We start from the raw sequence: 26,251 nt of genomic DNA on the forward strand, positions 1-26,251 counted from the left end.
AGAGCCTTGAGGGACCCCACTGGTCACAGGGCACCATGATGATTGACTTCGATCAACCACCACCCTCTGGGTCTGACCATGGAGCCAATTCCCCAGCCAGCAGATTGTGGTGGACCTGAGGCCGCAGTTAGCCAGTTTTGCCAAGAGGTGATCATGGGATACCAGATCAAAGGCTTTTTTGAAGTCAAGATATATGACATCAATCTCCTCTCCCTTGTCCAGGTGATAGGTCACCTGGTCATAAAAGGAAATAAGATTGGTCAAGCAAGACCTACCCACAACAAACCCGTGCTGGCTTTCCCTCAGTATGTTGCCATTGGCCAGTCCATTAAGAATGGCCTCTTTGATAATTTTTTCTAAGACCTTCCCCAGGATAGAGGTCAGGCTGATGGGCCTGTAGTTTGCTGGATTGACTTTCCTCCCTTTCTTGTAGATAGACACCACATTAGCCTTCTTCCATTCTTCAGGCACTTCACCAGAGTGCCAGGAGTTGTCAAAGATCCATGCCAGGGGCTGAGCTATGATGCTAGCCAGCTCCTTGAGTATCATGGGGTGTAGATTGTCAGGGCCGGCTGACTTGAAAGTGTCCAGCCTCTTGAGGTGTTATTTCACAAAGTCAGCATTGATGGAGAGCAAGGAATCTCCCTCAACTATTCCTGGGTGCAGCATCTATGTGCACCTGGGACAGCAACAATTTGAGCTGGGGTGGAGCAAGGCCCCGGCTGGCTGGGCTGACCAAGCATAATTTACACCCCTGCTTACTGTCTACATGTGTGTTTCAGTGCAGTAAAGTACTTTGCCATAAGATAGTAGCGTCCCCGACAGTACTATCCTATGGTGGAGTGAATTCATTTACTGCACATGTAGATTGCGATGCTTTACTATGGAGCTAACTAGTCTACTTGGTAGTAAAGTGTACATGTAGATGCACCCATGATAGTATTTTTATGGCATTTTCAGCCATGAGTAGCCTTGTATTCAGGCTCTTATTTGTGGAGCATGAAGAAGGGGGGGAAAAAAGTAATTCTTAAATATGGATGGAATTATCTAGTACTATACAATAGTGACATATTTTCCATTCTGGGAACAGTTCTAATCTGTGTCTTCATTTCTCCCTCTACACCTTCTTGTGCATTTGTCAGACAGAGGAGTTGTCCTGTGACCAAAATATTACTTTATCTGCTAGAGTTCCACCAAACCTGTGAACTCAACAAATGCTGCATTTCTCTCTAGTTACAAATATTGTTCAGCCGCATCAATAAATATTTGTCAGTTTCACATATAAATCAACTTCATCACATATAAAATGGTGAAGTTGATACACAACTACTATTATACAAGTTGATACACAACTACTATTATACAAGTCAGAATCACTGCCCGTTGTTTCAGTTTTTGTTACTCTGCAGTTTTTCTGATATGTTTGTTTTTACTTTTTAAACTTGAACAAGTGATTGTTGTGCAATGTGATTTTTTAAAAGTTCAGTATGTCTGGAGTGAGGAATGATATATCTAAATATCTCCTGTTTCTTAAAAATCTAAAATACATACTTGTGATGCTTTTAAAATATTTTACAGATTAAATATACAAATATTTGTTATCTGTATCTGATACAGCTATAGAATATAGAAATATTTTAGTGTCATAGAAGTGAGATACAACACCATGTGAACAAGCACCCCAGTTTATTCATTTAAAAGTAGTCTCCTTCTATGATAACAAGTAACGATTTCAATCTGCTTGCATGGCACCCAGATCTGAGCTCAGGGAGCAGAGCTGTCCCTTGCCTCCTTCTCAATCTGGAGTACTCAGGGTGAAAAGCAGGTAGAAGGCTTTGCACCCTGCTCTTTCTATGTGGTTTCCAGGCACCAGGAACCAAGTGGAAGGAGCAGAACTGTAAATCTATTGCTTGCTTCTCATGCTAGAACCTGCAGTATGAGAAGTGGACAGGGGGCTTTGCTGCACTGCTCCAGTCCCAGTAGGAACAAGAGGCCTGGAGAAGCTCATGATTTTCCCAGACCAGGATCACCATAGCCTTGGGAAGACACAAAGAACAGAACAGAGGTGTAAGCTGCGGACTGAATGTGCAGCTCCCCCCTGCAGGATCATTTATAGCTAGAAATGAATATTTGTACACAGCCTAAATTTGCGTGTGGTATCAGTGAATAAGCTAGGAATAAAGGTGCATTTAATTGAATTAATTTTTTAATTTTCCCAAATGAGACAGGCACTCCTGTGGTAGAACTTGCACTAATAGCCCTATATAGACACGTCTGCATTAGCTCCACAGTAAACATCTCTGCGTCTACATGTGTAAACCAATTACGGCACACAAAACTAGTAAACTTGGGAGCAGGTTAAATATAAGTATTAGCCTGCTCTGGATTTTTTTCATGTGCAGCACTGCACATGTAGACAGTGCACAGCTGGCTGGGGCATGAGGGTGCTTTTGTAGGGGTTGCCTGCCAGTTAGCCCCACACTAAAGTGCCCTTGTGCCCCAGCCAGCCCCTTCACAGCACACTGAGCCCGGTTGGAGCAGACCCAGGGCTGCTTCAACTGGGCTCAGTGTTCTGTGCACAAAGAAACTCTAGAGCAGCATACTCCAGAGATTTTTGGTCCTGGGTGCACATTTAAACAATGCGCCTGGGAGTCAAAAACTGCGGAGAAATAAGCTCTGAAGTTTATTTGTGAGCATTAATTGCACATGTAGATGTGCCCTGTAAGGAATAAGCCTTTAAAGCTGTTGTAATCATTAGAAAATAGTGTCTAACAGTGAAAATATACTTTATATATAAAAGTACAATTTCAAGACTTATTTCCATTGAAATAGACATGGCCTTTGGAAAAATTATATACATTTTAATAGAGATGAAAATAGTAACTCTAGAAAATAATCTAAAAACCCTATAGAATTTAGTACATGAGGCTTTTTTTTAAAAGAATGCACTAGTATAAATATAGTGTTCTGTTCCCTTCTATAGTATTTTTCCATAAGAGAAAGTAGTTATGTGTTGGAATCTTTTATTTTTTTATGTGGAGAAAAGCTGAAAAATATTTTTGGGTCTGAATCCATCTATTTTTTAGGCTGTTTATTCTTAATGGATTTCCCTGGATTGTATGCCTTATGATCCTGGGGGTTGTAATGAAAAAATAGCCTTCTAAATATATATTGTGTGTGGAGTTCTATAGTTGTCAGAGTAGGTAAAAACAACTTCACTGTATTTTTTCTTGGCTTATGTTTTGCCTAGTTCTTTTGTACAGGCCATTTCAAGTCGTTACATAAGAAGCCAAGAGAATAAAGTGTGAAGAAAATTTCAGTCAAGCAGAAGCAAAGGGGCTGAGAAAAAAGATGAGGTGACTGTAATATGTAACTATGCCAAAGAACGGCATAGGGAATTTGAGATATACAGAGGGAAGAATAAGTTTAACTTCAAATTGAGCACAGGCAAGTTTCTCTGAGAATCTTGGAGAAAGAATAGCAAGGTTTTAATAAAGCTTTTCTAGCTTGGCTCTGTGGCATGACAAAATAGCACTATGTTCTGAGACCTTCTCACAGCTGAATGAGTAAGTGTAAGCGCTGTATAGATTCTCTGCATTTGGCTGTCTTGCTTGGTACTTGGAAAAATGCTTAGAAATTTTTATACCATGTGCAAAAAGTCACTCTTTTTAATGCAAAGAATTTGTAAAAGATCATTTTATTTTCTGAGCTTTTCAAAGCATTAACAAATGGCATCCAGCTCCCAAAGCATAACTTTTATCTAGATATATTGGAAATATTATTTGTTGTTTCTAGTTCTTTGCAAACATTAGGAGAACATCCATTGTTTTGCAATCAGAAACACTGCTTTGAAATTTGAGTTCTACTGATTGAGATAATCCAGACTGCATTCAAATAGGTCTAGCTGGTTTCTTCAGAACTCTGTGCTGATGTAGAGAGAAGTCTTTCAACTCATGCAGTTCTTCCTGCTCTTATTTTTTTCACTTCTTCTTCTGTATATGTAAAAACTATACTTTATAAACTTACTGCAAAAAGTAATTGGAACATATTTTGTTAATATACAAATATATATGCAGAATGATGAATCTTGAGATAATGGATTCAGATCTTTTATATATGGGCTTATAGTTTCATAGTTTCATAGATTTAGGGTCGGAAGGGACCTAGTAGATCTTCTAGCCCGACCCCCCGCCAGGGCGGGAGAACAACAAAACCCTAAAACAAAAACGGGACTCAAATGAGTCCAGCCAGGTAGGCATCCAGCCTCTTCTTAAAGACCCCCAGGGTAGGGGCCAGCACCACTTCCCTTGGAAGTTGGTTCCAGATCCTAGCCGCCCTAACTGTGAAGTAGTTTTTGCGGATGTCCAATCTATACCTCCTCTCCATCAACTTGTGCCCATTACTCCTTGTTATGCCAGCAGGTGCTAGGGGAAACAGCGTCTCCCCCAAACCCTTCTGGTCCCCCCTAGTGAGTCTATAGACGGTCACCAGGTCCCCCCTCAGCCTTCTCTTGTGGAGGCTGAATAGGTTCAGGTCCCGCAGTCTCTCACTGTAGGGTCTGCCCTGTTGTCCCCGGATCATGCGGGTGGCCCTCCTCTGGACCCTCTCCATGTTGTCCACATCCCTTGATCTAATGTACACCAAAATAAAAGGGAGTCTCTTCATTAACTTCTTCCTTATGCTTCCAATTCTTATTCTAAGTAAAGCAAAGTTTTTTTGACTGCTAACTACTCTAGTATCTATCAAGGACCTGGTCCAGTTTAATAATTACTTCTGTGACTACTGTTTATCAAGTTAACGGGAACTGTCCTTATAACTGCTAGAAATAGCAGCCTGTCAGCACATCTACATGTTCACTAATATGCTTTTGATCCCGCATTTAAATTTAGTACCTCTAATGTGAGGTACTAGATAAATGCGCATTAGCCTGCCCTAATGTGCAGTAGCAAATGTGCATGATTTTTTTAGTGATAATACACAGTGATCTATTTTTACTGAGCATTACCATGTTGGCACAGTTTTTAATGTGACACTTTAATGCGTAGTAAAGTAGGCTACTACACAAAGCGCATATGTTGATGTGCCCTGTGTATTGTGGATAAAGATCTGCCAGCAGTTGCATACATTTCATATGTCAATTTCTATCTTTTTTATCTGTCCTTTCCAAGCAATTTTGACATATTTCCAGAGAGGAGAGTATAAAACAGATCCTGTAATGTGCAGCATGCCTTCAGACTCTTTTGATTTCAAGGAGAGTGGACATCATTCAACATCTCCCAGGATCTGGTCATTCATGGCTATCACATTAGTGAATAATTGCCTTGTCACTGTTCCCTTTCTCCAACTGTGTTTCAAGAAAAATCTGCTCATAGTTTGGGGGTTTAATTATAGCCACACTGTTCCTGTGAGTTCAGGGAACTGAAAGTGTGTTACCAAATGTGCAGTTTCAGTACTTTGCATATTTGCAGTACCATTTTCTGAAATACATAAGTTTTCACTGGAAAAAAAATGCTTATTGGCAGCTTTGCCAACAGACTGGCACCCTAAGGAATTTCTCACACCCCCTTTGGAAAAATTGTTAGAACAGCTGTACGATGATAAATGAAATACAAACAGGCTTTGCTAGACAACACTAATATGTCACAAGCTGTTGGACCACACAGAGCGCACCACAGGTGAATCAGGTGAGCATTTTGCTGTTTGTGAGATACTCAGTTAAACATTACAGATACATAATGCTCACAAATGCAAAAGGTCAGATATATGAAACTCCAAATAGAGGGGTCATTTTTCTTCTAAAACTAACAGTTTCCTTTGGTTGGCCCCCTGAGTCTCCCATATATTTTGCCTTGTAACCATGGCAGTGTAATAATTCTCAAGTTGAACCTTTCATGAAACACAGCTTAGATTTCACCAGCAGCAGGAAGTATATGACTGAAAGGCAAATCACAATCTTTTTGAGACGGGATGCATGCTGTGTAATTCTGAGTTCAGTGTAGGTCTAGGGGGGCATGTTTAATAAATTCTTTCCCTAAGGCAGCTTTATTTCTGCTGCCTAGAGATACAAAAGACATTCTGTTCAACTGCTAAACTTCATTTTTTTTACTACACATGGAATTTAATTGTTAAAATCAAATAAAAAATGCAAATAATTTTTCTACTGCTCTCCTGATAGTCCATGCTGACTTAAAAGTTGCATCATTGCCATTAGGGAAAAAAAAGTTGTTACTCGAATTTTTATACTGGAGTTTGAAGTGAAATGCAAATTGAAAGTGATGGTATTAATAAGTTAAAAGGAAATGTTTTCTTTATATTTAAAACATGCTTACAGCTTGTGGATCTACGTCTGTGCAGTTCATTCAACCCTTAAATTGCCTCTCATACCATATGCATCACACACTGTATGTTCAATACAAATTACAAAAGAATTACATTGTGATATTTTAGATGGTATTATCTTATGCACTTTTGAAGGTTTTCATTTGGTTTATTTGAGATGTATCATATAATGTTATTTTTCTGGGATTTCATCTAGTCTTGTCCCAGCCATTGGAAAGTTGTATGAGCATACAGAGAACCATTTTGTGAGCAAGAGGAAATTATAGATGATAAATTACATTCTTTTTTCTTTTAAACTAAATTTGCTTCTATATTGTAAGTTGCAGAGCTATGCAAGCTATTTTGCTATGACAGTAACTCTTATGTAACATGTTGAAGACAGAATTGCCTTAAAATCCATTTCACCTATCTGTTTTACTGTTCATACAGGCCCTGATTCAGCAAGCATGTAGGTATATGCTTAAATTCACTCCTATTTAGAAATTACTTAAGAACATGCTTTGGGCACCAATTCAGGAAAATACTTGGTCACATACTTACACACAGTCCTGTCTAGGAAAACACTTTGCTCTACACCCTGTCAATGGGACTCAAGCACATGTGAACAGGATACTTTGCTCAGGAACAATGCATTTAAGCATAAGCATATATTCTTTAATTAATTGAGCCCTGTGTTGATTATCCCATCACAGAGTTGATTGTTTAATCAAAATATATTTCAGCTGGTCCAAGACATTGGTGCTATTTTTTTAAATCCAGTTGCAATTCTTTTAATTCAAAATGGTTTACTTCTGGGTACAAGACTGATTGTTGGTAACTTAGTTTCTGATAGGGAATAATCTTTATGGTATGCCAGAATTAATACCAGAATTAATTTTAAGCCAGCTAGCTTGGATATTGTAAACAGAGTATCCATGGCAGCAGGGAGTTTAGAGCATACTGCAAAACCTACCCAAGAACTTGGGGAAATGCTTAGGGGGTTAAGAGCAACACAGGCATACCCTACAGATAGAGAGTAAATAATTACATTGAATGCTATTGCTGTGATGCTTAATTGAAGAAGAAAGGGTAACAGTATAGGAAGGAAAGATCAATTTAAGGGATGGTATATTTTGATACAGTTCAGAAAACAATACACATACTTGTCTTTTTTAATTATTTGATATTCCATACAAAGGGAGTTTTTACAAGTTACATATTTGCAAAATGCATTTAGTGAAATTAGAGTACATTTGTGAGCCCTAATCTCATCAGACCTGGGTGGGTATAAATTATTTGTGTTTCAAATGGAGCCTTGCATTATATTGCATGTATTTACTTTGTATTATGTGTTTTGAATTAAATTCAGTATTGCAGAGAAAGGTTTGAAGCAACTTCTTGTTTTTCCCTGCTTATTCCAAACTTGGTTATCACAATAAATGCTTAATTTTAGAGGTGATAACATTTTACTGTAGTTCAAATAATTCTTGTTGAATGAAAAATTACTCCATGACTTTTTTCTGTTCTGGATATATGCAAAGTATAGTCTTTACAAAGATTAGGCTTACTAACAAATTGCTACATGTAAAACTCTGTCCTTCGGTATTTACAGATGAGAAAGTTATTTATTAGATTTTTTTTTCCTTTATGTAAATACTTTTGCTAAGCTGCCTAATGAACTAAGGAATTTAAATTAGTCTAATAACATAGTTTGGCGTCAGTTAGAAATACAGTAGGAGGTTTTGCAATATCTGCATGAAGCTGGATCTTTATAATTGCTTGTGGACAAAAGAAAATTTTACACTCTTAATGGACTGTAAGAAAGAGTTTATTATAAGGAGAGGGACCCTGCATCAATGCTTGATTGTGGCCTGCATGAAAATGTAAGCTCTTTTGCAAAGTATAGATAAAAGCAAATTCTTGTTCCATATCAGATACCTCGCTTATACTGCATATGGCCATATGAGCTGGACAGGGGTTAGGCCTGGCAAGTCTGGGGCCTTCAAAAAGACTGCAATCCATCCTACAGATGGTGTCCAGGGTAGAAACTACTGAAAGGAGGCCCTCACAGGTACCTTCTGACATTGAGCTTGGCAGGGATTGAGACAAGGATTGTACTGATTGTACTGGTTGCTGTTATTGTTGAAATTCTGAATGATGTGTTTCCTTGGGTGTAAGGGGAAGATGAGTGATTTTTGGGATAGCCACAGTCCCTATGAGAGAGAGTGGCACAGAAATGGAAGGGACAGTAAAGCATAGAGGGAGGAGACTCCCCCTGGGTATGAGGCAGTGGAGTAGAGTGGGAGTGGGTAGGGGTGGAGGCAATCACGAGGGGAAGTGGTGGGGATGTTATTGTTTTCTTTTCTGGCAATAGTGGCCTTCTATAGACATTCAGTTTCTTCTTAAAGAGCTGCTGCTCTCCCAGGAGAAACCAGGAATGTATAGGTGTTTATGCTTTTCCTCTCAGAGTAAAAATGGCCCCTCCAGGAGGAAAATAACCTTGGAATAACAAGGATTTAATCATTCCTAGGAGAATTTCTCTTGGGAGTGCAAATGTCTGTATATGCTATTGGTTCTCTCAGAAGAGAATGTAGTCCTTCAGTATCCCAGCCCCCTGCTCCCCACCCCCCCGGGAGACAGTGGATCCCTTGTTAAACTCTGTTGGTCTAGCAGGGAGCAGACCATGCCTCTTTCACAATTCCCACATTGTGGTGTTGCAAGGAAACAGAGGGTCACTATGGGCAGGCTGTGTTAGCCAATCGGGGCTGTCAAATACACTGTTACCCTTAGTCTGCCTGACAATAGATGGTAAGGAAGAACACTGACATGTGTGCACAGCACCCTCCCCCCCACAGCTTTACAGTGTCAGCACTAGAAACTCTCCATTTGTCAGGGCCTTAGCTTTTGAATGTCTGTACAGGTAGCTCTGGGTAAGTTTTTCTGCCAGGAGAACAAACCTGGGAGACTTCTTCCAGGTTATTTGAATGTATGTACACAGCCAGTGAACGTGGATTAAAACTTTCCTTTTAACCAGAGGCAGGGGAGTGAGATGGAGTGGAATGAGATATATTGCTTTTGAATTTTGGGAAAGGAGACTAGGGGAGAGAAGTTTGTTTTGCTGTTGTATAATTGTTAATATTTTATTCTGTTTCTGTAAGTTTGTTTCCTAAGTCACCCTAAGCCTTTTATGGGAAAGACAGCATATAAATCAAATAAATAAATACTTTCTTTTAAACTATGGCATCTATTAAACTAGACAGCAGTTGACTTGTAATCACTCCAAGAGCCTTAAATCTTTTTAGAGCTGTACCTCTAAAAAGATTTGTATCTTGCTATAGTTATATCTTACATGTGCAAAACTCTTTAAAGTAATGTTAGAGGAAACCCCCACACTACAAAATAATATTATTTACACTGTAGCATTCAGAAGTTTAGATCATATGATCCATTATTTCAGGCACTTTCACATTTACAAAAGGGGAAAGTCTATGGTTTATGATGATTTATGATGAAATTTCTCTTTCCTGTTCTCAGCTCACAGGTTGTCAGGTTGTTTTCTTTTTTATTGGAACTCTTGCTTCAATTCTTTTTTGTTTGTTTGTTTATTCTTGAGATAATCAGCATGTGTATAAGGGAGTGTTTTTCACTACTTAAAAACATTTTGTTTTTCTTATGAAATGCAGTTTGTAATTGCAAATGATGAACTCTGTAGGCTGGGCATTTCCAGGAACATACTTACCTGAATTAAAAACCTGAGATTAGGCACTATTAATAATGGCTCATTCATTGTCCTTGCTATTCAAGAAGAAAGATGAGATGTAAGCCATGAGATATACTTACCCCACAACTTTGTTAGCTCATCTGGGAACACTCCTTGGAAATAAATTGTACAGTGCAGGTCATCATTCTTTCCTTGATCATTCCTACCTATTGGATGGGCTTGCTTTCTCCTCTCACCTTTCTAACTAGATTTGAAACTGCTGCTGAGACCCCGCTGACATCATCTCATACAAAACTACCACACACTCTCCTCATATCAGTGTTAAGTGAGTACTAGTGAAAACAAAGTCTCTTCTTATTCTGCTAAAGATAGGAGCTCCAGCCACTTGCTTCCCAGCTTCTTTGTAAGGCTTTGCCTGAGTTCATTTCCAGTCTGGCTCCTTAGGGAACCAAATCTACTTACAAAACAAATTCTGTCTCTGCCTGCCAGCCACCAGCTGCCTTTAGCCCCATGCTAAAGGGTGCAAGGGTGAGGGGGTCTGGGGCTCAGGTTGTGTTCTTGTCAATCCTTCTGGTCAAGGGAAAGGGCCCAGGCAGGAGCATGTACACCCTGCAGATCAACACCCGACTGCACAGGTGATGTTGCCAGCAGGGATTTAGCTTCTGTAATCATGGGATGTTCTTCCAAGAAGAAGGATTGCTGAGAAGAGAGGGAAGAGCATCTTTACAGACAGGCTCACTAACCTAATGAGGAGGGCTTTAAAATAGGTTTGCTGGGGGATGGAGACCAAACCCTGAAGTAAGTGGGGAAGTGGGAGACCTGGAGGAAGAGCAAGCAGGAGGGTGCAACAGGGGAGGTGTGTCCAGACTTCCTGAGAAATCAGGGCAATCAACTAGTTACTCCAGCTGCCTGTACACAAATGCTTGGAGCCTAGGAAACAAGCAGGAAGAATTGGAGGTCCTTGCACCATCACAGAACTATGATGTGATTGGAATAACAGAGACTTGGTGGGATAGCTCGCATGACTGGAGTACTTTCATGGATGGGTACAAACAGTTCAGGAAGGACAGGCAGGGGAGAAGAGCAGGAGGAGTTGCACTTTATGTAAAAAAGCCATATGATTGCTCAGAGCTCCAGTAGGAAGCTGGAGATAAGCCTGTTGAGAGTGTCTGGGTTAGGGTCAGAGGGGAGAGCAACAAGGGTGATCTTGCGCTGGGGGTCTGCTATAGACCACCAGACCAGGAAGAAGTGGTAGATGAGGTTTTCTTCAAACACCTAGTGGAAGTTTCCCCATCACAGGCCCTGGTTCTCATAGGGGACTTCAATCACCCAGACACCTGCTGGGAGGGCAATACAGTAGTGCACAGGCAATTCAGAAAGTTTTTGGAGAATACTGGGGACAACTTTCTTGTGCAAATGCTGGAGCAGCTAAGTAGGAGCCATGCTCTTCATGACCTGCTGCTCACAAACTGGGAAGAATGGGTGGGGAATGTAGTATAGTGAATGGCAACTTGGGCAGCAGTGACCACAAGATGATTGAGTTCAGGATCCTGTGGAAAGGAAGGATGGAGAGCAGCAGAGTAAGGACCCTGGACTTCAGAAAAGCAGACTTTGACTCACTCAGGGAACTCATGGGTAGGATTCCCTGGGAAGCGAGACTGAGGGAGTGAGAAATCCAGGAGAGCTGGTTGTACTTCAAAGAAGCCTTACTCAGAGTGCAGGAACAAGCCATTCTGATGTACAGGAAGATAGCAAGTATGGCAGAAGACCAGTTTGGCTCAGCAGAGAACTTTTCAGTAAACTAAATCACAAAAGGAAGCTTATAAGAAGCGTAAACTTGGAAAGATAACTAGGGAAGAATATAAGAGCATTGCTCGGGTATGCAGGGATGAAGTCAGGAAAGCCAAAGCGCAATTGGAGTAGCAGCTAGCAAGGGATGCAAAGGGTAACAAGAAGGGTTTCTACAAGTATGTCGGTAGCAGGAGGAGGATCAGGGAAAGTGTGGGTCCCTTACTGAATGGGGGAGGCAACCTTGTGACAGAGGACGCAGAAAAGGCTGAAGTGGTCAATGCCTATTTTGGCTCAGTTTTCACAGGCAAGGTCAGCTCCCAGACTACTGCACTGGGCAGCACAGTTTGGGGAGAGGGTAAGCAGCCCTCAGTGGTGAAAGAACAGGTTAGGGACTAGAAAAGCTGGACATGTACAAGTCTATGGGGCTGGGTGGGATGCACCCAATGGTGCTGAGGGAGTTGGCTGATGTGATTGCAGAGCCACTGGCCAGCATCCTTGAATACCCTTGGTGATCAGCAGAGGTCCTGGATGATTGGAAAAGGACAAACATAGTGCCCATATTTAAGAAAGGGAACAAGGAGGATCCAGGAAACTAAAAACCAGTCAGCCTCACCTCCATCCCTGGAAAACTCATGGTGCAGATCCTCAAGAAATCCATTTCCAAGCACCTGGAGGAGAAACAGGTGATTAGGAACAGTCAGCATGGATTCACCAGGCGCAAGTCATGCCTGACCAACCTGATTGCCTTCTATGATGAGGTGACTGGCTCTGTGGATGCAGAGGAATCTGTGGATGTGGTGTATCTTGATTTTAGCTAGGCTCTTGATACTGTCTCCCACAGCATTCTCACAAGCAGGCTAAAGAAGTATGGGTAGGATGAATGGACTCTATGACTGTATGATGGATAGAAAACTGGAGCTTTGGACTGAGAGGGTAGTAATCAATGGCTCAATATCTAGTTGGCAGCTGGTATCAGGTGGAGTGCCCCAGGGGTCAGTACTGGGGCCAGTTTTGTTCAATGTTTTCATCAATGACCTGGAAGATGGCATAAAGTGCACCCTCAGCAAGTATGCAGATGACACCAAGTTGTGGGGAGTAGTAGGTATGCTGGAGGGTAGGGCTAGGATTCAGAGTGACCTAGACATATAGGAGGATTGGGTCAAAAGAAATCTCATGAGGTTCAATAAGGCCAAGTGCAAAGTCCTACACTTAGTTGTGGCGAACTGGCTGGGCAGCAGCTCTGCAGAAAAGGACCTGGGTGTTACAGTGGACAATAAGCTGAATATGAGGCAGCAGTGTGCCCTTGTTTGCCAAAAAGGCTAACAGCATACTGGGCTGCATTAGTAGATGTGTTGCCATTAGGTCAAGGGAAGTGGATGTACAGAAATTGGAGAGAGTCCAGTGGAGGGCAACAAAAATGGTGAGGGGCCTGAGGGACATGACTTATGAGGAAAGACTGAGGGAACTAGGCTCATTTAGTCTAGATAAGAAAAGACTGAGTGGGGATTGAATAGCAGCTTTCAACTGCCTGAAGGGGAGGGTCAAAAGGGGATAAAGCTAGACTGTTCGCAGTGGTGGCACATGACAGAACAACAAGCACCCGTCTGAAGTTGCAGCAAGGGAAGTTTAGGTTATATATCAGGAAGAATTTTTCTCACTGGGAGGGTAATAAAACACTGGAACAGGTTACCCAGAGAGATTGTGGATTCTCCAGACTTTTAAGACTAGGCTAGACAAAGCCTTGGCTGGGATGATCTAGTTGGGGATGGTCCTACTGTGAGCTAAATGACCTTCTGAAGTCCCTTCTAACCCTATTTTTCTATGATTCTAGGATTCATCACTGTCATGTTTGAATACCTTCCTGTAGCACATGAAGCAATGTGAATGATAACTGTTTGTGATTCATTCTCTCTCTTCCCCACCCCACACTTCTCCTTCCACTCTCCAAAGAGAGAATAGTGCATGAAGTGCAGTATTCTGTTTTTTCATTGATTCAGGGTTTGGTTTGTTTGTTTTGGTTTAAATATGTAGGTTACTATGCATTCCTATTAGAGAAGGCAGATCAAAAAAGCTTGATTTGTTAACAGAAAACAGAGGACCTGTATGCATTGCTTGTGGTGTTAAGAAAATATACTGCATGATTCTGTGCTAGTTGGAGACCCTTATGGACTGATGTCTTCAGGTGCCTATACACATACATTGAGGCTGCTTCAACATGCTGTAATTAACTGAGACTGCTGGAGCCGTGCTCTAGCAGACTCCAGTGTCACGTGTATCAGCATCCCCATGATGAAAAATGGCAGTGGGGTCACTTTAACTAAAGCTCATTTGACAAGCATTAGTTAAAGCATGCCTGCTGCCATTTTTCAACATGGAGACGTGTGATGCTCTGGGCGCTTTAATTAGAGCAGCTCTTAGAGTTGCTCTAATTAAAGTATCCCCCCCCCCGAGCACATTTATAAACACCCGTTATGCCTAGATGCTTTGCAATGCTGTCGTCCAACCATAAGGTAAAAGCAATGTGCCTAATCAAGACTAAGTAGTTGACTGCCAGGATGGGTTAGTCTCCTGGGTAACCAGAGCTTGGAGAAAGCTTACCATCAACAAAAATTCCAGCACTCCCAAACTGGATGGAGTTGACTGATTGTAGGTATGTACCTGTCTTAAAGGAGATTGCACAGTGGCTTGATAGGGCTATCTTTGTGATAGGAGTATGCAAAGTGCGCATAGGGCTATCTTTGTGGTGGGAGCATGGTTGTGTGTGATGAAGTATAGGCAACTGTGTAGTATCCACAAATTCAGGTTCTGGAGGCCAAGTTGTCTCACTGATTTAGATCTCCACAAATAAAAGACCAATAGCAATTTCATCCATCATTATCACTCAAGCTGTTTCTATCACACGACCTTGCCTGAATCTAGTCTGCATTGTACTGTCACAATATTAACGCCAATAAGATAAACTTGGATCTTGGCTTTGGGCAACTTTAGGCTTAGATAAAGCATCCCACATCCATTTTTAAACCCACAGGGGCTTAATAAATGTGATGGTCAGGCATTTTAATTAGAGTGGCTGTCCAGGAACTGCTCAAATTAAAACACCCCCTCCTACCCACCACCTCCAAGCATGTGTATAGGCACCCTTTAACAGTTCTTTAAATGTTACACTTGACTGAAGTTTTGTTGTAGTTCCATGCTGAACTTGCTGAGGGAATTGTTCCACGCAGTGATTAGACAGTCCATGATTCATCTCTAGTATCATGTGTCCTCTTTGTTTCTTCTCTGGATAGGTCTTCACAATTTAGACTTTTAGGTGAAGTAGTGACTCCTTCCACACCAACAGACTTTCTGCTTAGAGCCACTTCTCTTATTCATGAGCATTACGGGTTCACAGAACTGTCTGCCACCCTAACCAGACAGTGCAAGGCAAGAAACAATCTGCTTCTGCTGTGATTGGCTGTGTAATTACTTGTGGGGGTAGCACTTTATGTCCTTTCTTTGGTGTTTTTTTAGCAGCCATATGGGACACTCCTATCTCACCACCACTGAGAATAGAAGGGACTAGTTTCCCGGCTCCTTCTTTTGTTGGGTGCAGCAATGCATTTGTGAATCTTGTTCTGGACATCAGTGGCCCTGATTGGTGGGCATCTAAGGAGTCTGCTTATAGGGGAGCAGCTATGTGATAACTCCTACAGAGGAGTAGAATGGAGGCCACCTATTTCCAATACACTGATGAAAACACAAGCCTGGTGCCTGTTCTCTCCTTCTAAATGGTGTGCCAGGGATTACCTCGAGAAATATAAGAGAGGATTGGGTTGTGAACAGAGAATACAAAGGAGGAACATTTCAAAGCATCAGCCCACAATTTAGGGCCCCATCTACTAGAGCAGTAGCAGCATCAGTAGCTTACTTTTGTAGTATATCTATAGCTGAAATCTGAAAGTCTCATCAGTGGCTTTCAGTTTATACCCAGCGTAATCCTCTCCTTGCTAAATCTGAATCATATATTCATTTCAGGAGAGCACTGCTTCTGTCTCTTTTTAATTAGTTCTCCTCAGTCCTTCCTCTTGAGGACTGCCACTGTTTGTTAGTCTCCTCCAGTAGGAGTATCTGCAGAAGCACCATCTTGAAGGGGAGAGGAAGGTTATTTTCCAGGAACAACCTGTCTGAATGCACTGCTTCTAGAGATTCACATTGATTCTTTCCTTTTCTTGAGTTTTGATAATTTTCTAGAAGGTATCAGGGAACTGGGGGATAATTGAGAGATGGGATTCTTTATGCCTGTTGCTTCCAAAAGGTCGAACTGAGAACCTTATTTGCACAATCTTTGACTGGTGTTGTGGCTAATGTTTTGTGGTCAGTAACTCTATAGTGGGAATCTGCTAAGGCAACATTACTCAAGAAAACAATTGCTGCAAAGTAACCTGTATACTTCACATTGTGATAAGAGCATTGTAAAACTTTATATGTAGTCACATTTGTTCTGATATCTCAGTATTTAGATAAAATACTGTCTCTTAAATAACATACCATATAATAGAATTTAAAAAGAGAGTGCAGGTGCAGGGGAATTTTTACCTTTGAATGATACATAAACAATCCATTGAGTTTGTGGGAAACAGCTTGATGAAAATGAATTCAGTCAAGTGTAAAAATATTTGGGGCTAAATGTAACTTGCATGTATATTCATGCAAATGTGGAAAAATGAATGGTGAGTGCACATGCATGTTTCTGAAGGTCAGATTCAGCCCAAATTGAGTGCAGCAGAAGTGATGGGATAATAACTATGAATACAATGCTGCTTTTTGCTCAAATTGTAAATAATGCCTACTGAAGAAGCTGTTTAACACAATTTAAAAGTCAAATACCAAAACATTTTACCTTTTGCATCCACTAAGTTTGCAAACCCCAGGACGTAATTTCAAAGAGGTTACAGGTTGCATATTTCTGAATTTTCTTGGGCTGATTTTGATTACACCCATTTGAACAAGAATATAGAATACAAAGCCAGAGGGTCAAAGTAATGGCTTTATTGTAGGTGTATAGTACACTGACTGTCCTTAATATTAACTTCTATTTTAGCTAGCAGCAGTAGCCTCTGTATTCTCATGAAGCATCTATTTGTATACAGCATATTAAGAGTTAAAATACTGACTTGAAACAACTTTTAGAATATTATCTTAAATGAGAGGGTTTTATGTGAATACATTTATCCAGTAATCCTGATTTGTAAAGCACCATTTGATTTTCTTCTGAAATGCTGTACTTATACCGTATGTTTTGCATTTAGTCAATTTACGTCTAAATAACTTCTAAATTGCAAACAACATCCCCAGAGCCTAAAGCTTCCCATACAGCACGCCATCTGCATACCAGACTATGTAGTGGGCATCCCTGCTCAGGTTAATGATGGCAGTGAAGCAGCTTTACTTGCCTAAAGCTGCAATTGTCCTTACTGTGCTAACACACAGTCTTCCCGGAGAGAGGGTATTTGGGAACTAGCGGAGTTATCCCCTAACTCCGTCCTGCACACTGTAGCAGAAACCCTTCCACAGCTGATCTCTACAGTTTACCAAGATTGTTCAGCTCCTCTCTAGTCTCTCAGATTCAGTGCTACTTTTGCAGAGATGAACCTGCCCAATTTTTTTCTGTTTTGGGTTATAGAGTAGATTTACAAGCAGGAACTGTAGCTGTAGTCTTAGTTTCATAGGCTTGCCTTGAAAAGCACTAAGAGTCAGTCCAAAATCACTGTTACATTCACCACCATGCCAGTTTTCTTGCATTCATTTTAGCAGGCTGTTACCTTGAGATAGAAAGCTGCAGAGCAGACTCACACTGCCCTGCCAGCTTGCCACTTGTATACCATTTGTAAAATGTGCATAGTAATACCTACCCAATGTTTCAGAGCCTCTGGAAGTTCTGGGATAAAATGTAGTGTTTAACTTCATATAATGATGATGACAATTTGGGTTTTTAAAGGTATTTTTAACAGTGGGTTATTCATTTTATGATTCTGGCTTGTCTGCATTCCCATCCTCTATGAAGTCAGATGCAAAAGCAACAGTTTATCAATTTCATTGTTTTCCCACCTCTCATTATAATCTCCTCAGACTATTCTTAAATGGCTCAGCAGTTTATTTTGTCCTCTATTCAAATACCATGTATAATCAATAGAATATCTTTTAAAAGCACAGGCTCCGAGCCTGTAACCTACTCACCTGATCACAGTCACAGAGCCACAAATCTCTAACTTGAATACATGCCATGAGATAATCTTGAAAAGTAACAGCATACTGCATAAGAGTTGTCTAAGGTACTTGGCACGTGTTCATTTAATGGTGTGTTGGGATCTGATTCCTGATCCCAGTTGTGCTGCCTTCCATTCTACACATGCATGGCAGAAAACGTGATTTTGGAATCGGGCATTATGATCGTGGGCTCCCCATGCGCTAGCAAGTTGAAATCTGGGTGCTCACAGCCCCACATTCAGGGCTGACAACCAGCTGATTGTTGGCCTCAGACCTGGGACAACCTCAGGTCTAGGTTGAAATCCCTAGGGCAAGGTCATGCCATAAATGTAACTTGTGCCAGGGGCCCTGTACTGTTAAACAGGCTGAGTTCCCCTCTTTTTTTTTAGTACTACTTGTCCAAATCTGTACCTTGTGTAGGTGTGGGGAAAGAATTGTGAAATTTTCTTTAAACACTCCACATACTTATAAAAATCCAACAAATAGAGGGCAAAAATCATCTGGAATGTGATACTTTAGTTCCAGATGCAATAAAAGAAGAATTAGCTTCCACAACAACTCAGAGGAAAATGGTCATTTCTATATTTAAAAATATCTGTGTTTGGGGAAATTATGATGGACTAAATATACCCCTGAATAAAATTTAACTGCACTGCAAGGCTGAATGTGGATCTTCAAGTTGTGGAGCTACAAATGAGAGTTAAAGCCATAGCACAGATTTCACATACTGTGGGGACTGAAGAGGCAAATTATAATCTTGGTTTAGAAACAAATGAAAATATTCTGATGTGTCAGATTTTCAGTGAAAAATATCCAGAGATGCATGTCAAAATAAATTAACATAAAGAAAAATAGGTATGGGTTCTGAATTCTTATAGTTTTCCCATATATTACAAGTCACATTTTATGCTCGTTAATCACAGTTTCAATAAAATAGCATTTGACTTGCATATAAACTCTATCTTAGCTCATACTAAAAGTTTTCTCTAGAAAGGATTGACACTAAGAGTTCTTTAAATTTCAGTTGGGTTACATGTGCTTTTAAAGTTTCAAGCTTAATCTAATGTGCACTAAGCCCCAGTTCTCCACAGAAGCCTTACAATTCCTAGTGATTTTATATTCAGAAAACTTGCAGTTCGAACGTGGTTTCATTGCAGATCCACTGCACTTACCAGGAATCTTGTATTCTATGTGACTGCCATTGGAAAGTGCTCAGAATGCAAAGTATCTGCAGTTATTGTATTGCCTAGCCCATATTCAATGTAACTGGCATTTTAAATGCAAATTTGATATAGCAGAACTATTGTACGTATAGAGTACTGTGTCTTGAAATTTACATAAAGTTTCCCATTAAACAAGTACAAATTAAAAAACAACAACCTTACTTTCAATTCAGTCATGTTGTCCAGTACATCAGTAGCACCAAATATAAGACAAGGCTTTTTCCTGCAATCGACAAGGGGGAAAAAACTCCTCGTTTTATATTTACATATGAAGTGGAGGGGGTAGCAGGCAGCTGTAGTACCTCTGCTTCTTGCCCTGAGCCTGGGTTGCAGCCAGAATCAGACCCACAGCAGCCACCAGCTCTTCCCCCACAACTACACTTCTCCTCTGCAGCCAGCAGGGATGCTTGGCCAGGCTAGGGCTGAACTTCCACATGCTGTGCTCTGAGATAGAGCAGCCAGAACATTGTCTGACAGTAAGGAGTTGGGGGAAGAGGGAGAGAGGCAAACTGGGGAGATGTGGGGAAGAAGGGGAAGAGATTGGAGAGAATTTGTGGGGGAAGAGACAGAGAATGGGGAAAGCAGCAGGGGAGAGTTAGAGGTTGTGGGAGCTGGGTGTGGTAGGGGATGCAGGGGGCAGGGGGAAGACATGGATGGGACAGAGGGCAAGGGGGCCACCAGACCCCCCCACCTCCAGCTACTGCTTTCCCTGTTGTCCCAGTATCTAGATACGACACCTGGAAAATTAAAACAAGTTTATAAATTTTCCATATATAGAATCTTATTTTGGGGGGGTGTCTTACATTTGAGTAAATATGATAGTTTTCAATCAGCTTCATTGCTTGTTTCTGTGTAAACGAGTGGTAGAATGAAAATTGAGTCAGAGGAGTGCCATTGCCGACTCAAGCATAGATGATTATTTGTTTATAAACCTGAAACTTCTCCAGGAGTTCTTAATTTTTTGGCTTTCATACTGAACTCTACTCCTCTTGTCTTATTTATCCATGCTCTCATTAACTCCTAAATCTGAAGCTGCTCTCTCAGAAATCCAAGTTTCTCTGTTTCCTTGACAATACGAATTGTCCCTTTGTAGAATGGTGGGAGTTTCATTATGCGATTCTGTTCTCCTTACCTCGCACCCTTTCATCTTTCTCTAGTTAACTCCTCATTCTACTTTCCCATCTTCTCTACCACTTACATCTGTCATTTCTGTAATGGCCCAGTCAAGTGTCCCTCTCCTCCCCTCCCTTCCCTTTCACGCCACCTCTAATCTCCATCAAAAATCCACCATAGCCACACCATAGCTCTATTCCCTTATTAGCTACTGACCACAAACTTCCTAATCCTGAATGTTTCCAAGGCTGGAAAATCTTTTTGTGTAAACATTTCTCTCTGTGCCATAAAAAGCCAGGAAATTAATGGAAAAAATATTTTTAAAATGTTCATTCATCTTTGGTCACTTCACTATTTGGCTACATTCACACTGCCTCAGGTTTGTTCACAGATAGTGATAGCAGTAGATTTCACTAGTTATTCTTCCCATGAAAATAAAAAGCAAGTTTTGTCTGGTAATATCTTCTGTTGGCCCAACTAAAACAGCTGGGGGAAAATATTAGACAGACTGTCTGGCACAAAACTGTCCTACTTCAGGTCTTGGAAAGGCATTTGGTGACTGAACGCTTGTCTAACATTTCTCCCCACTACCTACGTAATCCAATAAAAGTTTCTGACAAACCTTGCTTCTTGCACATTCCTTGGACCATCACAGCTACAATAACACTGCATGACTACTTCAACATTAACATAAGAGCATTTGGACACAAATAACAATATTTTCTACCATATTAGTAGTGAAAGTGCTCACCTTAGGTTTATAGATGTATTATTTATAGTTTTACTTACTGTTCTGTTCATGGTCTCTCCCCCATTTCAGTCATCTGGTCAGAGAACAGAAACAATACCCTTAGAAAATGGAAGGTTAACAGCTACCTATAATGAATACCAAATACTTGAACTTGTAAATGAAATAAATCATTCACGAGCAACACTGATACTGAACTAAGTTTTCATGAGGTGTTAATGGGACAATTACAGACAAAAATCTGTTAATTCAGAAACACAGACAGAAAAAAGGAACTGCTCTTTATGTTGTTCTCTAAATCATTCTCTCAGCTCTTGTCCCATGTCTGATTTTACTGTGACTAAATCTGTCTTTAACTTGCTCCCGAAGTCAGATATTTTAGAGGCTAGTCCTTTTTTCCTATAATTTTTTCCCAATTTCTAAAAGCTTTTCAGAATGCTTCCTCTTGCCAGAGAACGAGAGTCAGATATTCCCCATGTTGAATTTATTGCCATTCCCTGTATTGTAGTCTTCCTAAAGTTGAGAAGATGGAGAAAGCTGTGGCCACACAGGTTTTCTGTTCCAGGGAGAGGGACCATTGCCTATCTTTCTGTGACTTATTTTCAAATACAAAATTGCCATATGGTATTCAGAACACTTCCTCCCCACCATCTTTCACCTCATGCCCACCTATTCTTCTTCTACTCTGCTTCTCTAATCTCTCTTACACACAGATTGGCCATTCACACTAGCATCCTTTACTTTTTCCAGGGCAAAGAATTACTTCCTCCATTGGAATGATACCTTTAAACTATCTTTTGCTTCTTATTTTATTATTTTTCTGTGTAAAATATTTTGTGATATTGGGCATTGGTGATTAAGTCTCTGTATAAAATCAAAACAGTGGTGTTCCTGGGCACTTAAAGTTAACTTTTACCAAACCAGAAACTTGATCGGGAAACCAAAGGGACAAAAGTAGTCCCAATTCTTCAGGGGGTTCCTTTGAAATAGATCAATAGGACTACTTACAAGAATAAGGTATAATTGCATGAGTAACATTCTGATGAATTGAGCCCTCCCTTTCTAATAAAATCATTGATGAATCTAATTTTCATGAAGTTTATATACTCTTTTTATGGTGTGCAGTAAGGGGACAATCTACGTGGATGTTGGAAATCTGAATTATGGAGGGGATGCATACAGGAGATGAGACTGTAATATGAAATTATGTATACTCTCCGCAAATAAGTTAATTAGCCACGACAAACCCACAGGGTCTAATTTAATTAACCAAAACATTGCAATAACCATCATGCAAGCCCTATAAGAGTTTCCAAAATACCTGGCTACAGCGTCATACAATAAAAAACAGTTATACTGGGTGATAGAAGCGATCAGCTTACACTTCATGATGTATCAGAGTTGCATACATAGAATGTCAAATAGAGTAACCTCACACTCCATCACAGATTATTTATTTGTATTAAAACATTTCTCTCTCATTCTCTATGTATGTTTTCTTTGGAGGACTTTATTCTGTGATATAATATCTATTTTTAATTTCTTTGTTTTGTACCCAGGCATCTTTCAGTTAAGCAGAATGCAGCTAACTATATATGCATTTTTTTCAGGGTTCAAAAAATCTTGTGTCACAAAAACCTAGTGTTTCAGTGTACAGCCCAAAATGAAAGTTGGGGGCCTCAGAACCACATCTGTACAACCTTCAGTTGGGATTAAAAACAATTGTTACTACTACAGGCTATATTTGTCCTATGCTGCCAAAAATGGGTAGAAGTAACGTAACACTGTTTGTCACTTATTTGTAGCCCTAGTCTTAAAAATACCTCTGTGATTATAGACAGCCGCTTTGGTGTGAAGAAAATATAAAGGCTGTGAAACTACTGACTAAAACTGGGTTTGAAAATAGTAAAACAGTGTGAATTTTATGGGTAGCCAGGGAATTAAAGAAAAAGAAAGAGCTAAGTATTTGTTCTGTATTCATGGGGACAGGACTAAGACATTCTAGAATAACACTACTGTCATCTGTCCAAACAGTAATAAGGTTTTTTGATCAGAAGCTGAAAAACAACATTAACCAATCTCATCTTATGTTTACTGGTTTGTCTTCTGTCTTTTATCTTTGGGGAATTTAGAAATGGAATCTACATTGTTTTCTTTTTGTTATTATTATTGGTTTTTTTACTTAATATGGACATTTTGCTGGATTTAAAGGAAACACTTTTTAAGGATGAACTTTTTGCATTGTGAAAGCTTTTGTGCAAGTTCAAGTTCATAGATTTGTTGCATGAAAATTCAACCACTGAGGAGAGCCAAATAATTGAACACAAAACAAATATATATATAAAAGTAGAACATTTCAGATTATATAAAACAGTAGAATACACACACACACACACACACACACACACACACAGAGTAGAATATATATAAAAACTCATATATGTGTGTGTGTGTATAAAACGTGTTAGTTGCCATTGTGTGAACTGGGTGTACACTAAGTAGACACAGGTCTCAGTGAAAAGTTAAAATTGGAACTAGCTATTCTTGGTGCCAGGAATCTTGCAAGCCCCCAGACTGGCAGTGTGATATATGACCTTTCACCTTCAGGTTACTAGTTCATGTCTGATTCAGTCTGATACTGACTAAAAGTCTTTACCATCTAATGTGTGTTTAGTGGCATTTGTGAAATGAGTCACTGATCTTAGTCCAGTTGCTTATGGATGCGTGTGCTCCTCACAGAAAGCTACCATAACTGGCATTTGTAATAGGTCAGTCTGTACCTTTAAGAGGGAACAATCAGCCTCTTTAAGAGAGGCCAGATTCAGGGCATTTGAATAATGAGGCAGTGTCCCACTGGGAACTTATAAAGCCCTAGGGGAGAGAGCAGAAGAGAGAGCAAGCTGTGGGCTGAAACATTTGCTGTATTGGGGCCAGGTCAGCAGGACATTATCTCCAGGAGTTTCTTTTGCTTGTTTGGTTTGTTTAAAAGATTGGGTTTTATTTGGGAGGACTGGCTGAGCAGCTCCTCAGGAAGCAAAACCTGCCTGTTGAAGCCACCAGGCTAGACAACCCACTTACAGTGCCTTTATTGATAGTCCAGGGCCAATGAAGTGAAACATCATTCTCCTGCATGCTGTAAAAGTTCATACTTTATATTTAACAGCACAGACATTTCTGTTTTGAAAATAATGAAAAGACTATATATAAAACTATGCCATAAGTTTCAGTTTGTTGTGTGTGACATTTAGGGCAGGCTCTCATCATCACAAATCCTTCAAAGTCAACCTAAAATACAAATGTTACTTTACTGTTCCCGAAATGAAATTACTTATAATTTGTGTCAAATGTAAGAAAGAAAGATGAGGGCCCAATCCTGCAGGCAAGCTGAGCTCATCCTTAATAGGAGCCATGGTCACTTCCAAGATTAAGAGCCTAGGACATGCATACAACACCAGTGAGGATAATCCACGTCTTATCCACATGATGTTTATTTTGCGGGGTGGAGTTCTGCTACCACCTCAAGTTTAAATGGCACAGAAAAGTTAGAAAAATAATTTCTTGTCATGCTTTATGGTTTGTTTGCTCTCTCTAGGTAGGGAATGTTCTTCAGAAACACTTCAGTGTCTTGAGTGCTCTTCTAAGGAGTGTTCTTTGGAAGCTTGTTTTCCTCCAAAATGAGTATTGGTCTCTTCAGTTATCTCTGTGGGGTGTCAGAATGCTGAACATGCACCAGATTCTTGCAAGAGAAGGACCATCAGGCTTCAAATAGACATCACCAAATTAAGTGAATCAGCTATGCCATGACGCGTCCCAACACAGGTGATCTGCTTCATTTTGTGAAACACGTGGCATCTGTTATCCTGCCTGTTGATGTTGTTGGACAATGGAAAACATGCTCCCCTGGGGCTTGAAGAGCCTGGTCTGATATGCCATGAGAATCCCTGCACAGGCTTCAGTCCCCTTGAGCCCTAGGAGCACCTGCCCAACTTTCCCCTCTTACAGAGACATGTTCCCAAGATCTCTGGATCACATAGCTGTAAATGAAAAGATTCAGAGTTTCCCTGCTTACAGAGATGTAAAACTGGGATTTCCAAGGTGTGTCTCCATAAACAAGGAAAATCAGGGATTTCCTGGGGACACATCTCTGTACATGGATAAACCCTGACATTCCCAACTTATAGAGATGCACCCCAGAGATCCTTGGGCAAATCTCTGTAAGTGGAGAAATCCTGTCTTTCCCCACTTCTGCAGACATGCTGTGGAGATTCTAGGGGTGTGTTTCTGTAAAAAGGGGAAAGCTGGGCATGTGCTTCTGGAGCTTGAGGGGCCTGATCCTACACTGGGTTCCCCAGTTATAGATTCATAGATGCTAGGGTCGGAAGGGACCTCAACAAATCATTGAGTCCAACCTCCTACTTAGGCAGGAAAGAGTGCTGGGGTCAGATGACCCCAGCCAGATGCCTATCCAGCCTTCTCTTAAAGATCCCCAAGGTAGGGGAGAGTACCACTTCCCTTGGAAGCCCATTCCAAATTTTGGCCACCCTTACCGTGAAGGTTTCATAGATTTCATAGATTTCATAGACATTAGGGCTGGAAGGGACCTTGGAAGATTGAGTCCAGCCCTCCGCCCAAAGGACAGGAAGTCAGCTGGGGTCATAGGATCCCAGCAAGATGAGCATCCAATTTACCCTTGAAGGTGTTCAATGTAGGTGCTTGAACCACTTCTGATGGCAGGCTGTTTCAGACCTTGGGGGCTCGGACAGTAAAGAAATTCTTCCTTATGTCCAGCCTGAAACGGTCTTGCAGTAGTATATGACTATTCGACCTTGTCATCCCTTGGGGCGCTCTGGTGAACAAACGCTCCCCCAGATACTGGTGGTCACCCCTGATAAACTTATAGGTGGCCATCAGGTCACCCCTGAGCCTGAGCTTTTCCAGGCTAAAGAGCCCTGTGACTCTCAGCCTGTCATCGTAAGGTCTGTTTTCCTGACCTCTGATTGTGCGCATGGCTCTTCTCTGGACTCTCTCAAGCTTCTCCACATCCTTTTTGAATTGTGGAGCCCAAAATCGGATGCAGTACTCCAGCTGCGG

At 40.7% G+C, this 26,251-nt stretch overlaps 1 protein-coding gene across 1 annotated transcript in view; it reads left to right on the forward strand.

Annotated features, from left to right (window-relative positions):
- The window catches only part of STPG2 (sperm tail PG-rich repeat containing 2), a 744,920-nt gene that overhangs the window by 698,224 nt on the left and 20,445 nt on the right, over positions 1–26,251 (forward strand). The window lies entirely within an intron of this gene.

Source organism: Gavialis gangeticus, unplaced genomic scaffold (assembly GCF_001723915.1).
Source record: "Gavialis gangeticus isolate Ggan-Ray unplaced genomic scaffold, GavGan_comp1, whole genome shotgun sequence".
In the NCBI taxonomy this organism is placed as follows: Eukaryota; Metazoa; Chordata; order Crocodylia; family Gavialidae; genus Gavialis; species Gavialis gangeticus.